Source organism: Pimephales promelas, chromosome 6 (genome assembly GCF_988280905.1).
Source record: "Pimephales promelas chromosome 6, fPimPro1.hap1.1, whole genome shotgun sequence".
Lineage (NCBI taxonomy): Eukaryota > Metazoa > Chordata > Actinopteri > Cypriniformes > Leuciscidae > Pimephales > Pimephales promelas.
In genome coordinates this window covers 39,413,181-39,431,578 of record NC_142774.1, presented here as the reverse complement: position 1 = coordinate 39,431,578, position 18,398 = coordinate 39,413,181, and the positions used below count along the sequence as shown (strand labels likewise).

The following is an 18,398-nucleotide window of genomic DNA, read 5'->3' as shown; positions in this document are numbered from 1 at the left end:
GGTATAAATGATATAGCAGAATCTCTACTGGCTGACACATTTCTACAGTATAGTTTTTTTTTAAAGCATACACCGTAATGTCCTTCCGCCAAAACACTGTATTTCAAATAGCCACAGTGTGTCAGTAAAACGCTCTCTATTTTTATCATCAACACCGATATGCAAGGCCTTTGACGTCACTAATGGCACCGAGTGCTCATGGATGGCTCCTATACTAATTCACGCCGAAGGACAACAAGCACATGTTGAGTGCTCCATATTTACAGCCACCGTAATTGTCACTTTTAGGTCTAATGTAGGCACCAACTTTATGTAGGAAACTGGAACAAAACCTCCTAAACTGTCCCCATGGCAACAAGAGCAAAAGTACCCTTGATTCACAGCAGATGTAGCAGAAAAGATCTATTGAACCCAACCAGCCCACAAACATGCCCTGTTTGCCAATGCATACAGGAATAAATCACCATAACTGGATGGTGCAAGTGGAACCTCCCACAAAGCGTTCTGTCACAGGAAGCGCAGCCTGGCTATCTTCACATTGGCATGACGACTCCAGACTCACGAATGGACTGAAACGCTTGCACGAGGTTATGACACTTGCAGGACATTCCCACGCAGAGCGTTTCGTTGAGTCAGGGTGACGACCTGACATTTTAACAGGGGCTTTGAAATGTTAAAATATTTGATGGAACTGGGTTGAAAGGCAACGATTCGGGTTGTTTTAGTGCAGCTGAATGTGACGTGTGAAGAGCACTTGTGTTTGCAATAATGTTGATGCGAGAGAGAGAGAGAGAGAGAATTTGTCCATTTACACAACACCATTTTCAACCAGTTTTTGAAAAAAAAAAAAAAATAATAATAATACCAGCAAATATACAACGCATTCTCATCCTAGGGCGTCATATAGTGACGCTTTTGACAATGCGCCTAAATCCAACGCACATGGCACCCTTTAGCGTCAATATAACACGCTTCGGTTATGGGTAGGTTTAGGTCTGGGGAAGGGTCAGGGTTAGACCACTAGGGGGCGCCTTCTGCCCCATATACAGTATATCTGTGTCTCATATTGACGCTAAAGGGTGCCATGTGTGTTAGATGTCTACGCATTGGCAAAAGCGTCAGTATATGACGCCTTGGGATGAGAACGGGCTGGCAATCCACACATGATCGTAATAGCTGTTAGATTGAGTACAGACATCCTAATGTGACTAGCAGACCTTTAAAATGTTTCCTTTACTGTGCAAGTGTCTCTTCACAAAAATAGAAATGCAATTCAACTACTACACCAAACCAATCTGACTCAGAAACGCTTGTCTTGCGTCACAGGCAGCGCTCTTCATAATGTGATCCACAGAAGTGGGTTGAGGATCAATACGTTAAGATGAGCTATTATTTGTCATTGTCCTGTGTGGGAGACTGAAAATAGTTCAGTAACCACCCCCAGATCAGCCACACGCATTTCTATAAACTCATCACTGTTAAAAATCGAATATTTATAGCTTTGTTTTAATTCAGATATCTGACCATGATGTTCTTGACACTTCTAACAATGGTTCTGCTTAAGTTAGACACACATTCAATCCTGCTCATGATGGATGGTTGATGAGTCAACACATTAACATAACTGTGAAAGATTTGGTATTTTTGGTAGCTACACTTTTATTGCACTAATATTACATGCATAGCAGTGTTTCAGAAATATACTTTTGAGATTTTAAGTGCACATTCAATTGAAGTTGCCAGTCCACCAGCATTTTTTATAAATTTCACAAAATTGTCATGGCCCCCAGAATATTTTGTTGCATGAATATCTGAACATGCAATATATCAAAAGAAAGAACAGGGCCTTGGCTTGTAAACAGGCCTGCTTTATTCTAGCTTTAATAAAGTTTACTAAAACTTAATAGTTTAATACAAAAAAAAAAAACATGTTGAGGAAAAAGCTGAGAAAATCACATTTTAGTGAAAGACTACATCTAGATCAGATTCAGAATGATGGTCAACACATTGATGAAGTAGATTGAGTCCTTCAACACCATGCTTGCACAGTCCTTTAACTCGTCCTGGAGCGAATTTTTTTTTAAATTTATTTGCTGTTTAATGTTAATGATTGAGCTATTTTACATATGTGACCGGTTCTTTCTGCATCTTTTTCACATGTGTTTTGGAGATTTTGAATGTTTTTAGTGTCTTTTAGTGGATGTGTCATAGCACTGTTACCATATAACAGTGAAAACACGGAAAGCCATCATTTGTGTGGAAGCTTTGTCTCCTAAATGCCGGAAATTTAAATCAACGACGGGTAACGAGTTAAAGGAGTAGTTCACAAAAAAAAAAAAAAATAAATAAAGAATTATCAGTTTGCTGATAATTTACTCACCCCAATGTCATCCAAGATGTCCATGTCTTTCTTTCTTCAGTTGAAAAGAAATTAAGGTTTTTGATGAAAACATTCCAGGATTTTTTTAATGCACTTTTTTTCAAAGTTTAAGTTTTATAAGCTCAAATGGTCGCCTTGCTCTGTTCTGTGATGCGCCTTCGTGACTCTCCTGTTCGAACTCGTTCATCAAAATGAACAAATCTTTTTACGAGTCAATTTGTTCATTTCATTCGTTGAATGAACCAAATGACACAAAAAAAGATTTGTTCATTTGATGAACGAGTTCGAACAGGAGTGTCACGAAGGCGCATCACAGAACAGAGCAAGACGACCATTTGAGCTTATAAAACTTAAACTTTGGGTTGTTTTTTTGTTTGTTTGTTTGTTTTTTTAAATGAGTGATCATTTCGCTTGATAAGACCCTTATTCATCGTCTGGAATCGTTTAAAGCCCTTTGAAGCTGCACTGAAACTGTCGTTTGGACCTTAAACCGTTTGGTTCCCATTGTAGTCCATTATATGGAGAAAAATCCTGGAATGTTTTCATCAAAAACCTTAATTTCTTTTCCTAAATTGAACAAACCCCCAAAACTAACACCGGAACCAACTAATAATCAGTCTACCTATTCCTGACTACCTATCACTAAAGTTTACACAGCAGAGGTGAATGTTGTGACAGTTCTTCAATATCAAATGATCCATAATTTAAAGTACAGTATAATTATCAATAATGTAATGCTCTCAGGTTGGTTGTGTGACTAAATCCACCTGTGTAATTTGGTATTCTGCCACAAAGAACAGTTACAATAACCAAAGAACAGAGCGTCTCGTCTGACATTTCAGCACTGTATAAATTGCATAAAACCTCTATTTCCACAATAACGTTTAAAGAAAAACGGAGCTCTTAATAACACCCTCGCAACCCAGGAAAACCTTTAAGCCATCCCACCAAAGTACAGGTTTTCTCTTTTAAACAGCTCTGTTTTATCCCTAGCTTTGGTTGAGGTACACTGAATGCAGAGGGAATTAAAATGGCTTATCTTATCAAATAAAACATCTCGATTGCATCGGAGAAGCTCAGTTTGTAGGCTAGTTGCTTGAAAACATGTGCCACGTGACTGTACCTCATTAAAGCACATGGCTATTAAAAACGTGTTCAGCTTTAGTTAGCTTGTGCTGTTCAATGAGATCGTTGCTAGTCTGACATGACTTGATCTAAGCATCGCTTTCTCTTTATCTCCTCATAATAGAATTATTCAAAACAGGCTGTCAGAGGCAATCAAATTCCCTGCCAGAAGTGTGACCAGTCAAAATATCACTTTTTTTTTTCTCTACATGTGGTTAATCTGACAGCACCTTCTGTGGTAACCCAATTAAAAAGCCTCCTTAGAGAGAGAGTGAGTGTGTGTGTGTGTACACAACAGATTAAAGCAACGGATATAATACTCCTCTATTTAAGAGTCTTGCAATAAGAGCAGCATCCATTGCTTCAGCTAAAGACGGCGGCATCAAAAAAAAAAAAAAATGCGGCAATTTAGGTTATGAGACTCTTCAGCTCAATGAGATACAAATTACAATTTCTGTCATACATAGTTTCAAGTATGGAAAACATCTCAATAAAGCAATAAGCTATGGGAGGCATTCTGCAATGATTTTACTATGATTAAGGACTGTTTGACATGGAGAAAATGCAATATGATAAGAATGCAAGAAGATAATATTCATAATAAACTGGGTAAATAAAGCACCACGTATTATTAGTCTAAATACAGGCTGTTTATGATTGCCAAGCAACACAATAATAAAAATTCATTTGGCCAACAGATTGCTGCTTTGAATGTGACGAGATAAAATCTGGTTTGCAAAAAAAAAAAAAAAAAAAATCACAATATTACTGTGTTTTTACCAATGCTATCTCACGACCAATTTGGTTTCACACACAGGTTTCGTGTATGGCTCATGCTATATTCGTTTGGATTGTTACCTACCTGAAGTGTATTGACTGCCTTGATCTTCTTCTCGTTCCAGTTTCCAGTTCTTCGTCATCTTCCAGTCTCCTCCTACAAGAGAAAAGGAAAGTTGTTTAGTGACTGTTCAACATGTGTGTGTGTGTGTGTGTGTGTGTGTGTGGCTACTCTCCATTCATCATCATCATCATCATCATCATCATCAACATCATCACTTCTTTTCATTTCACTCAGATTTCTGTTTCCTCCTTAATGAAAATGATGTGTTTTGAATTTTGAATACTTACCGGTCAGTCAAAGTGTGTGTTTCCTGACAACTTCAAACCTTTAAGGTTGCATATGAAGATGCAAAAGCCTCTAAATTCCATTTGAAATTTTCTTCTTTAATGATGATTTTTATCAAACTTGTATATTTAAGTTCAGTAATTTCACTTAAATAACAATTAATAGGTAATTATCATTGCCATTTAAGTGAAATCACTGAACTTAACCCTTATGCTGCATTAGGGACATTTTTGGTCTTTTGCAGTTTAATTTCTTTGACCATTTTGGCTGTTTTAATGCAAATGGTATGAAATTTGGCATAATTGTGACTTTTTGGATACATGTAAAAAATGTGATCCCATTTTGCAAAATATGTATAACACACACTGTGTAGATCAAATAGTAACACTCAGCACCATAAAGACCAAAAATGGCCCATTGAAACCCATTAAAATGTTGTTTAAATCTGAGGCTGTCAGTAATACATGAAACATGATTTTTGCACAAACATCCTTTCATTTTGAAGCAAAAGCATTATATTTGCATTATATAGTGTATTCCACCAGATGACATCACTACATATTTATTCCCTATGGGTGGAAATGCACCTTATTTTAGGCAATAGGCAATGTTTAATAGGTGGCCATTTTTGGTCTCTAACGCGCTAAGTGGGATTTTTTGCAAAGTGGGACTGTGATAATCCAAATCTAAAGTTTTCTCTTTGCATTTAGTTTATTGAAAATAATTGAATTTTTGTGTTTTTTCCTCTTATACAAATTGATGGTTTTGCAAACAAAACTGGTAATTAAAGGGTTAAAATCCTGAAATTGAATACATTTTTGGTAGTTATGATGAGGACTGATGCTGGTTAAAAGATTTAACTTGGTAAAAGTGGAAAATAATATATAATATTTTAGGCAATGTTTAATATGTGGCCATTTTTGGTCCTTAATGCACTCAACGGTGTTAAAAATCTAATGCAGCACAAGGGTTAAATATACAAGCTTGATAAAAATGATCATTCTAGAAGAAAATTTTAAATGACACTTAGAGGCTTTTGCATCTGAACTCTTCATATATTATTAGCTATGTTTGTGTAGTAGTTACTATTGTCAAACAACTACCAAACATTTTAATTTGTGCAAGCAGTCATGCTTACAGTACAGTTAAGGAACCAGAGGCATATCTAGAACATGAAGACTCGTAGCTGCGCGATTTTGACTTGGTTCAGTAAAAAAAAAACACCTACTGTAGCAACCATCCAGATGCCCTTAGCAACACTCTCGCAAACACCTACGGCACTGCAGCATCTTTACAATTCCCCTTTTACCATCCCTCTCTCGGCTTGACCTATCATCATGGAAGTCATATTGTGCATTCTAAATTGGTTCCTGCAATTGTGTGTAAATTACATAGGGTTGAATAGGGTTGAAATGGTAGCAAACTACAAAAAAAAAAAAAAAAAAAAATACCTAACTTGGCAACTTGTCCATATACTGTATTCCATGTCGTCTTTTGCTCTAATAATGTCTCTGATTGCAGTCTTTCAGAGGTTTTTCAGCCTGGGACATTATCTGACTTGAATATGTCATGTAGAAGGTAATGGCTCAATCAATCTTACTCTTCAGCTTACAGTAAGTGCACTACCCATCATGGGTCCACCCAGCATGAGCCTGGTTCTAACAGAGATGACACCCACCTAGTGACTAGATTAAAAACAGCCCACATCTAGCTCTGGAACCCCTGTTGAGATTTGTTGGACCCATATTAGACACGGAGAGCTTCCCTTCTCACATTACTGTTGAAGTCAGCCATGCGTTTCAAGTACTCATCATAAGGTCGTCAATGATTACAATGAGAATGACGGGGATTTTTTTCGCTAATCACTTGCATATCTTGGCAAATGAGCTATTCTACCATGAGGAAACGGGCCGTGTTTATTAAAGGAGGTGTAGATGATTAAATGAGCCCTCGTTTTGGTTATTGTAACAAGTTCTTGAAGTCAGCATGACAGGGTTTCACAACTCAATGTAATTCAGGGTTACCGCATAAAAAGTGTGAGATGATGGGATGTTTAACAAGAACAAAATAAATGAAATGAAAGTGTTAGAATGTGATTTTATCTGTCAGGAATTTATTGGATGTTGAAAAGCACTTTCTACGCTAATGACAAGGTGCGAGTGAAGTGACCATTGCACAATAAGACCACGATTGTGTGTAAAGGAAGTAAAAGCTCAATTTATGCTCAAATTATTATATTAGTTTACGCTTGAGACGGCTGCATTTATTTAATCAAAAATGCATTAAAAGTAGCAATATTGTGAAATATGATTTTTTTATGAACTTAAAAATGTCATTTATTCCTGTGATTGGAAATTCAAAAGAATATTCTGTGACAAAATCTCACTGATCAATTAAATAAATGTACTAATTAGGTAAATATATATATATATATATATATATATATATATATATATATATATATATATATATATATATATATATATATATGAAGAGTTCAGATGCAAAAGCCTGTAAGTGCCATTTGAAATTTTCTTCTTTAATGATAATTTTTATCAAGCTTGTATATTTAAGTTCAGTGATTTCACTTAAATGGCAATGATAATTACCTATTAATTGTTATTTAAGTGAAATTACTGAACTTAAATATACAAGTTTGATAAAAATCATTGTTAAAGAAGAAAATTTCAAATGGCATTTAGAGGCTTTTGCATCTGAACTCTTCATATATATATATATATATATATATATATATATAAGGGATGGGCAACGATTAATTACGATTAATCTCATCCAAAATAAAAGTTTATGTTTACATAATATATGTGTGTGTAGTGTGTATAATTATTTTGTACATACAAATTCACACACGTGCATGTATATATTTAAGAAACATATGTTATTAATATACAAAATATTAATATTTATATTTAATATAAATTATGTACATATATATATATATATATATATATATACATGTAAATATTGCTTAAATATACACATGCATGTGTGTGTATTTATATATGCAAAATAAGTGTACACACTACACACACACCGCAATTAGTCGTATATATATATATATATATATATATATATATATATATATATATATAAATACTCCAGACCAAAATTCTATATGACTAAAGGCCCGTACACACCGGGACGAATATCAGCGCGCGTTATTCGTCAGCGTTTTTCAACGCGTTTTTTGTGTTCACACCCAAGCGTTTTTCGCTGACGATGAGCCGAGTGAACATGCAAATTCATTCCCTGACATTAGATGGCGCTTAATGTAAAACAGAAATAATAATAGAATACTATACTAGGGTGATCATATTCATGTCTCAATGTTTTATTTTGAGAGATAGAAAAAAAACGAATGAAATAATGATAGAAATAATGTCTTCTGTAAGACAAATAATAAATATAGAAAAATAAATATATAAATAATAAATAACTAAAAAATGCCTCCAAATGTAACAAAAAATAGCTTTCACAAACTTACAAAAACGAACTAACAAAATCTATTTATATCTTTAGTTTTCATTTTCTTTATCTTGCTTTTCTTCCTCATCCACCTTGTTTGCCCATCTATATTTTGCTGTAGAACTGATCTTTCCCAGCAGTTTTTGTTTGAAAATCAGGACATTTTCATCACTTAAAAACAGTCAGGACAGGACGTGGAAACAGGACATGTGTAACGCAAAGTTGAGATGTTGCCCAGAGATAAAAACATAGCAGTTGTCAGATGAACAGATGCACGAGAGACGAGAGTTGTCGTATTTCCCCGCGTTTAATAAAACCACTCAAACGTCACACTCGTCCTCCTCATACACGGGGATCGAGCGAGAGAAAACAAACAAACAAGCATCTGGTCACAATAGAAAAATAAAATAAAAGAAAGAATACAAAGAGTCGGCACAGCGGTTATCTCCTCTCCTCACTTGTCAAAATCTAACTGACATTATGCACACTATGCGCAGTTCTCATCTCAACTCAGATTTCTATAAAGCACAAAGTGACTGTTTTACATATGTCCCGGGAAAACAGGACTGTTGGTCACCCTATACTATACTATTATTACAGAAATACTAATATAAATATTATCTTATAGCTCTTTGTGCTCCGAGACCAGCAGCTCAACATTCATCTTGCCCATACAGTAGGTATCTTGACTCTTCTTCGCCGTATGTGTGCTCGGCAAGACCGTTTTGTGTTTGAGCGCCCTCAAGTTGTGTTTTACTGTAACTTCAGAAGTACCAGACACGTGAGCAAATCCGCCGATCTCGTTGGTCGGATAGGTTTTGACGCGGCGCGTCAAACCAAAAAAACGAACCAGAGGCGTTTTTTTAAAAATGACGCTTTTACGCGTGGCGTTTTTCGCGTCGGTGTGAACACTCATATTGGCGCCCATTGTTTAGTCACGAGGCGTTAAACGTCGACGAATAACGCGCGCGAAATTCGTCCCGGTGTGAACAGGCCTTTACATTGTAAAAATAAAGGATTAACTGTACAATAACGTGAATGCAATTTAGCACATTTTCTAATATGAGACATTTTCATCAAAAGGGTGTTGTGTTTTGGGGTTTAGTTTGAAAACAGCACAGCGTTCTTGTGGCACATTTAGCATGCACTTAAGCTGGATTGCGGGTGGTTCGTGAATAAGACTCAGGGGTTTCTCTGAAATAGCACATTTCTCTGCTAGCACTACTGTTTGGTGAATTCAAGGGGCGATAATCACAGGAGAGGCTCGAAGCCAACATGGAGCGCTTGCCAAAGTCTACCTACGATTTCACCTTCTTGTGTGAGAGAACAGTTGGGCTCACCAGATGGTAAAGCTGCCTATGTCTTCCAACAGAACGCCAGGGTCACTTAGCATGAAATAACTATACGTGACCCCCATCGCTCCTGTGGCCTTTTAAGTAATACTTACAGCATACGCTTCAGCTTGCATGACTGACCCAATATCTCAGAAGACGATATCACAACCTCTCATTCAGTCTCTCTGCTGAGCTAAGCTAATCTATGGCACTACATAGATTTAGTCACTGTGTTCATCCCAGAAAAGGCCCAAGGAAGAAATGTTTTCATATTACAGACAGCACACTTGGGTCTTAAAGAAGTGTTCCCCTTTATAGACAATTTTTGAAATCAAAACTACTTAAATGCATTGTGTTTAATGTGTTCCTGATCTCACTGTGTGACATTGACACTTTAATCTAAAACAAAACCACCTTCTCAATACCTGCAATGCTCACAGGTCAAATATTCCTCAGGTTCATCAAAAATGTAATTGTTAAAGGGGCTATAGGTATGAATTTTCATGTGTTCATCCCTTTTTAATGCCAAGTGAACATGTAATAAGATCTTCCCTAACGTTCTAGGTTCTCTATGGAAGCATTAAGACTGATTTGTGTGTCAAGGACTCGAGACGTTTTTGCTGGAAAAATCAAAAACATACAATGAAAACAATGTTCAGGATAATACCGAGAGAGCCATTCTGTGCTGAAATGTCCATGTGTCATGAACAGAATTGAACTACAGTCTCACATAGTGAGATCTTTATAGTTTTTAGTCTTAAAATGAATATATATATATATATATATATATATATATATATATAAATCAAAGTAAAAAATATATCAATGCTAGAGTATACAATGGATGACTGAATTTCAAATATTAAAAATTAATTATTTATAGAATGTTCAGTATATGCATGTATACAAAAAAAAAAAAACCTTAACCAAGATTAATATTTGCTTTATTTGCATTTCATGTTAGCTATTGCCTTAAAAAAATGTTAATAAATTGAGCTCTATCCTTCAATGTAAATGAATGGGATATCGTCTACCACTTTATCGCCTGGCAGTCAAACATTGCTTAGAAAATCAAAAGCACACGTCAAAATATCATATAATTTGAGGAATCTTTCATGTCCATATCAATGGTAAAAGTTCTGCTTACCTTAGCAAACACTTTGGGTAAAGAAATGTGAGATAATGTATATTTGGCAAGGGTCTATCGATTCCATCAAAGCTGATCGTGTTTGAAATGTGTTATGGACCTGTCATATTGATGTATTGTTTACAGGGAAAAGGCAGCTGTATACAGTACTATATGTTAATTGAATTCATACACCACACGCCTCACATTTATCAAAATGACAGAATGGATGTGAAGAGGTTCTGATGCCCATGAGCTCGTGAGCAAACGATGAAGCGTTTTCTCATTCTGGATGATTGGTGCAGTTAGATTCAGGCTTTGAATAAGTGTCGTAGTTAGATTGACATGAAGGTGAAGATTATTGACTTATATCATCATATTTAAATTGCCTAAACTCTCAGAAATCATTTTTCTATTTGTCTTTTCGGACAGAGTTACTTTTCCCAACGCCGCATTACAAGATCTGACCCCAATCTCTTTTATCTGACTTATTCTAATTTCTAGAGTTAGTAAAGTAAAGCTATATTTAATTGATGTGGTCTGATGGATGGAAAATTAATATATGATAATATAATGAGATCAGTGAAAATCAGGGATATGGCAGACGGTTTTAATGGATACCACAGGACTTTTAAAACTCGCTGAGGGAATATGGAGTCACATTTTCGTTATCTTAAAGGAAATACACTTTTTAAGCTGATCACTCATCACGATGATGGAATATTACAAACTTGATGGATGGATGGATGAATGGATGAATGGATGGATGAATGGATGGATGGATGGATGGATGGACGGATAGATGGATGGATGGATGGATGGATGGATGGATGGATTGATGAATGGATGGATGAATGGATGGATGGATAGATGGATGGATGGGATGTACGGATGGATGGATGGATGGATGGACAAACGTACAGATGAATGGACAGAAGGATGGATGAATAGATGGATGGATAGATGGATGGATGGGATGTACGGATGGATGGATGGATGGACAAACGTACAGATGAATGGACAGATGGATGGATGAATGGATGGATGAATGGATGGATGGATGGATAGATGAATGGATGGACGGATGGATGGATGGATGGATGGATGGATGAATGTACGGATGGATGGATGGACAAACGGACAGATGAATTGACAGGAGGATGGATGAATAGATGGATGGATGAATGGATGGACGGATGGATGGATGGATGGGATGTACGGATGGATGGATGGACAAACGGACAGATGAATGGACAAGAGGATGGATGAATAGATGGATGGATGGATGGACTGACGGATGGATGGATTGACGGATGGATGAATGGATGGATGGATGGACGGATAGATGAATGGACGAACGAACGGACGAATGGACGGAAGGATGGATGAATGGATGGATGGATGGATGGACCGACGGATGGACCAATGGACGGATGGATGGATGAATGGACGGATGGATGTGTGGACAGACGGATGAATGGACGGATTGATGGATAGATGGACGGACGGACGGACGGACGGACGGACGGATGGATGGATGGAAGAATGGATGAATGAACGGGCGGACGGACAGATGGATGGACGGACAGATGGATTAATGGACGGATGAATGGATGGATGAATGGATGGATGAACGGACAGACAGACGGATGGACGGATGGATGGATGGATGGACGGTTTCATTATAGCACCTTTTATATAAGCTCAAGATTGCTTCACAAACCTTTGCCTCAGCAATGTAAGTTTTATTCAACACACTCTTGTGCTAACTTGTTATAATTTGTATGAGATGAATGGCAAAATCAAAGGCTATTATACTTCTGTATGTCTTCTCCTGACACACCATTGCTTGAACTTTGTACACTTCCTGCAAAAAGAAGACATGAAAACTGAACACAAACATGCAGTTCCACAATGCCGTACATGCTGAAAAGAGGCAAAAAGCCCCCAAACCAAAACAAGGATAAACTGAACACCTTTTTTTTTGAAAACTGCTCTGAAAAATTGCAACAACACTTCAACATTCTTCTGTGATTAAAACAGAAAACATATGAATATGTGAGCAGTTGCCAAAGTTGATGTTTTCATGTTAGTAGCAAACCTTTCTACGACTACAACAGCTTCATTTTATGTTTCCATGCTCTCACCCAAAGACTGCAATATTAGCATGACTATAAAAAGCACCCGAGCGCTTTGATATATCTCAGAAAATCTTCTGGCAATGTTCAGAGCGGACACACTATTTCAAACAGTCTCTCTGACTTCCCCACTGGCTCTCTCTGTAACTCTGCATCTTCTTATCTAAGGCACTATAATGATGGTGTGCCTTTTGAGGTGTAGCAGACCAATTACAGGTCTTGAGGTCGCTTGGCATCTCAAAAAAAAAGGTGTGCATGTTTAATTTTTAACTTAAAATTAGTAACCTTGAGGGTGTTTATTTTCAAAACTGCGCCCGTTAAGTCGAATCACAGCAAGTCAAGGAGCTGTCAAGCTGTAATTAGAGAGTTAATGACCCTGTCAGGAGTGATCAGATTATACTTTTAGATTTCTTCATTTGGAAATGAAGATGATGACTGCAACCTGAACCTGACCAAAAAGTCAAAAGTGTTTAGACAGTTTATGTACTTTTGTTTTAAATTTAACAATAAAAGATGGTTTAGATCTACAAAAATGTGAAATAATTGATAAATTCCTCAAACAGTAAAAATAGATCAAGTATTTTGAAATCTGAGATAGAAAGAATAGATAGACAGACAGAGAGAGAGAGAGAGCACTTTCACAACTTATTTTAGACTTTTGGGCCCCGCCGGCGAATATTATGTATTTCATTTTCAACAAATAGCGATCAACAGATTAAAGAATAAAGGGAAAAAGATGAAGGGTGAATTACTACCGGGGTCTCCAACAGTCAGACATCTTTTATCAGAAAAATGTATGGTGTGACTGTTTCCAGAGCAGTCTTGTCAGTGTGAGCATCTGCCACGCTGTGCTGAAGACGATTCCAGCGGCGTACAGCGGGGAATCCGAATGCAGTGCACTTTCCCCAGGGCTGCGAGGACTTGTGTGCAGCCTTATTATGTGTGAGATGAGCCCTGTTATGGCACACACTGAAAATATTGATCACTGGCGAGCACAGCAGCAGCAACGCGGAAGCAAGCCAGCCACTTGACACGACAGGAATAAAAGTGCACGGCAACAAAAATAAACACATACACGACTTGTAAACGCACAAGGAATGCCGATTTAGCTTTTCGTGGGAAGTGCATCCAACTACAAATGGATGATGTTGTATGTGGAGATGCTCATTACAAGGAGTCTTGGATTTAACAATTTGTGCTGCAACGTGACATTGTCAGGGAAAATACCATTACATAATTGCATTGAGAGGCCTCAAGAGAGAGAGAGAGTAAGAACACTGTACAAATTCCACTTCATCCAGCAGGATTTTATTAGTCATAGTAGAGTTATATATAATATAAGTCGAATGAATTAACGAATGAACTAACATATTTTGGCAATACTTTTTTGCTAGTTTTGCACCATTTCTCCCTTGATTTGGATTTTGTTTAATTAAAATGGTATACATAGCTTACACTATAGCCAGAGGCCCGTTCAAACCTTGACGGATGACCTCGGATGATGAATGACGTCAGAGCCCGTCTAACGGACAGCCTTGGCACTTCTAGCCCTATTGTGCATCACCTTGGTTGCAGTTCCATTAGAATTCCACTGGAGGTGATCACGGGCGAGAGCAGAATGAATGGGAGTCTATGGGGCTAAACGGCTAAATGTGTCTCTTTCACCTGCTTGTCGTTAAATCAAAATATATTTTATTGTTGATTCTGCAAGTTCAATATAGATTATAGGCCAAAAGTCGAATGAACGAGTACTTATGTCCTTTTGATTTCTTACAGGTTAGCCCGTTGTTGGCCAGAACACGCTAGCATTCTGCTATTGTGTGACGTCATCACATTTTTGAACGGATTTTTAGAACAGATAAGTGAACTTAAAAAATGCAATTTTCAGCTGAGTGTATTTTCTTAGCCCTCACTTTTGAATGCAACTTTCAAATTACTTGACAAAAAATTACATCCTGAGAAAAGTGGATTTCTGGGGGTGAAACCCCATTGACTCCCATTCATTCTGCACTCGACCGCGAGCGCCCCCGCATGGACAGAGACGTGTTACTGCAGCCAGTCCAGAACCCGGAAGTAACCAGCCAGTGCCAATTCTCTTTAATTAGACATTCTCTGATGACGTATTCGTTTTACAACCTCATCCCAAAGCGTCATATACTGACGCTTTTGCCAATGTGTAGACATCCGACGCACACGGCACCCTTTAGCGTCATCATGAGACGCAGATATATATGGGCCAGACGGCGCCTCCTAGTGGTCTAACCCTAAACCTACCGCAGACATAAACCTACCCATAACTGAAGCGTGTTATATTGACGCTAAAGGGTGCCATGTGCATTGGATGTATGCACATTGGCAAAAGCGTCAGTATATGATGCTTTCACAATATTCAATATGAATCTATGGTGGCGCCAGAATGTGACCTGTGAAATTTCAGTTCAAAATAGCCCCAAACATAATTTATTATAGCTTATCAAAGTTGCCCGTTTTTGGGAATGAGCAAAAACGCGCCATTTTTGTGTGTGTCCCTTTATATGCAAATGAAAATCCTGTAACGGAGAGACTCAGGAAGCGGTTGCAACTTTTAGACATTTCTGAATGGTTAGTGGACACATTTATGTAGTTGTCGTGGAGTTATATTGATTCATCTCATCGACTTGCATGTTTAACTTTTACACATAAGGTCTTCATAAGAGATCTGTGACATTTTTGGGTCAAATAGTGCATTGCTCATCTGTGCAGCAACGGCAGAACATACTGGATGCTTTACTCAAACTTTTGCCATTGCGTTAGAACAGGTTAAACTGTTGTCGCTTGTTAAAACCAAATGGTGGTGTGTGGGTGGAAACATGCAGATTAAGGGGCGGTTTTATTATAAGAAGATCCCCTTCCTACATCAGAAGGGGAGCAAAATCTGATTGGCTTATTTTTCGACATTCTAGCAGAGAAAGGCTTACCAAAAGAAAGTTACTGGGTTGCCTTTTTTAACGTTTTCTAAGTTGGTAGATACACCAGGGACACGGTTATATATCTAAAACATGGAAAAAGTCAGATTTTCATAACATGTCCCCTTTAATAAAGTCCTTCAAGGAAAAGCAAGCAACTGAGAACTACACGTGATCTGTGTATTGGCAACTTGCAAGAGTCAGAGCCTTAGACAGTGTGCCAGCCAACAACTTATGGACCAATTGATAATTTTCACAAGCTAAAATAGCAAGAGCTGGCTGAAAACTCCAGTTCAACTTTTGGGAGTCAGTTCATAGCATTGAGTCTTCAAGATATTCAAGAGTCCAACTGTTCCCTAAACAACATGTCAAAACCCAGCTGCGATTGGTCACTTTACATGCCAGACTCTTTCTGCTTAAGTGGACAGCTCTTGGCCATAATAACCTACAAAATTGGATCAGATTTAGTGCCGATCTTGTGAAAAGTCTGGCTTTGTGAGCCTAGGTATCAAGTGACCCCTCTTAACAGCTTGCCCCATACGGCTACATTCCTCAGCTGTGATTACGGCCCCAATCCTCTCGCAGATTGTGTCAGAGAGCATCCCTGCACAGCACAACTACAAGGAGTGCCCTTCTGCTTAAACCTGCCTATCCTTATGCAATGACAATTATGCCATCTATTCTGGGATATGTGACACATGCTCAAGAAATGCAGCTCGTATAATGAGCAGCAGCACTCCTAATGCAGGGTCTGTCTTGAGAATGTTTTATTCAGCACTTCCACATGCAGTTAGCGAGTATATGATTAAAAGAAAATAATGAACAGTGCTGTTTCAATGCAGCAAAAAATGGATAGATAAATCTCAAGGTCCATAAAATGTCCTCGTCAATAAGACTGTTGTGACGCAAGCATCTTAATTGTTGCGTATGTGTCTATAACCTTGCTCTGCAGCTCTTCTACACCACAGGAAGAACATCCATATGTGGCTTCCTGTTGAATATACCCAAACTGTCCACCACATTAACAGGTTGGTCATCTCAAGATCATCTGTCTCCAAGCCTGCCATACTCCCAGCATGCATTGCACAACACATCAACTTTTACATTTATTTATGTGGCAGATGCTTTAAAGTGAATTCAAATACATTTTATCAGTATGTGCAATCTTTGGGAATCACACACTTGGCATTGCAAGAAACAAACTTGAAAGGATAATGCGTTTATGTATGTTTACATTTATCCGTCAGTTCAAAACTGTGCGCTTAAGGTTTTAGGTGGTCCTGTCTGGAATGGGCAAAATAACAGAAACACGTGTGCGATTAAGAAAAGATCAATGGCTTAGTTAATTGTCTGCATAATCTTGTAAATCGGCAACGCTCTAATCAATGCATAACATGAAGCTTCTGGAATGAGTGATGTAAAAAAAAAAAAGAAAAAAAGAAACTGGTTGATTTTTTTCAGTGGCAACGAAGAGAGATGGGAAAAGTCGGGCAGGATGGAAAATAAAAAAGGAACAGATAAAAAAAAAAAAAAAAAAAAGTAGTGAGATAATCAAAGGAGCTGTTTAACATGCATGATGTATTCTCCATGGCGGGGTAAAGCCCTTTGTGTCTCATTAAGTGAGGTTTTTGTGGTATACTCTTTGCATACACGAGACCACTGACACATAAGTGACGTGAAAACATGCCACTATGGATGTATGGGAAAGTATATGTATATTTTGTAGGATATATGCAACAGTTATGATTATGAAGAGAGACTGCTGTCCTTGTAAGCGTGCCCGCCTCCCATGCCCACAAACCGGGTTCGAGGCCTACACATCACGGAGCAAGAAGGATCTCAGAGATCACACACACACACACATATATATACATATATATATATATATATATATATATATATATATATATATATATATAATTCTAAAAATCTACTTCCAACTGTTCACTGAGCTTTCAAGCCCCATTCAACCTAAAAAAAAAATGCTAAAAATGTTAAAATGTTTTTGCCTGTGGAGAGCTAATAAGCTAACAGGCTGCTATTAGCGAATGCTACCAGGATTTTCTAAATATTGGGAAAGGTTTGCATTCAGCAAACACTTTCCCCTCTGGTTCAGAAATATAACAAGGATGCAACTTAAAGGCACACTATGCAAGATTTGTGTCTTAATATAAGAACTTCAAAGTATCAGGCCGTGAGTGCAGAGACGCTCCGCGTGAGTGGTATTTACGACAGTAACGTTAAATACAAGTACTCCACAACGACTCTAGGGGTCACTGTTTTTTTTGACAAAAATGGAATTCCTGCATAGCATGCCTTTAAAAACACCAACAAAAACCAAGCAACACCCTAGCAACCACTTAGAAAACCGGAAGTCAGTAGATCAGAATACCCTAACAACTCGCTAGCAATGTCCTAGCAACCAGTCAGAACATCCTAACTTTCAAACACTAAGACAGCTCAAACAAATGGCAAACAGCATTCAGGCATCCACCATGGATACCCCAGCAACACCCTAGCAACCATCCAGGAATGTCTTCGTGACTAACCAGAACACCCAATCTTTCAAACACCAAGAACTCTAGAGAAAATGGTAAGCAACTAAGTATTCAAACTACCCAAGATTTGCATAACCTTGAAAAATTATTGAATTGCTTCTTCAAACCACTCAAGATTCAAATAGTAGTATATGAAGATACATATAAATACCTGAGGACACATTTTGATGAATGAAGGAC

The 18,398-nt window shown here is 37.7% G+C and overlaps 1 long non-coding RNA gene across 1 annotated transcript in view; it reads right to left on the bottom strand.

The window, feature by feature from the left end:
* Positions 1-4,366: 4,366 nt before the first annotated feature.
* Positions 4,367-18,398, bottom strand: part of LOC120460565 (uncharacterized) — a 142,176-nt gene continuing 128,144 nt past the window's right edge. The window contains exon 3 of the long non-coding RNA XR_005617980.2: positions 4,367-4,439. This is a non-coding gene — a long non-coding RNA (uncharacterized LOC120460565). The remainder of the gene's footprint in view (positions 4,440-18,398) is intronic.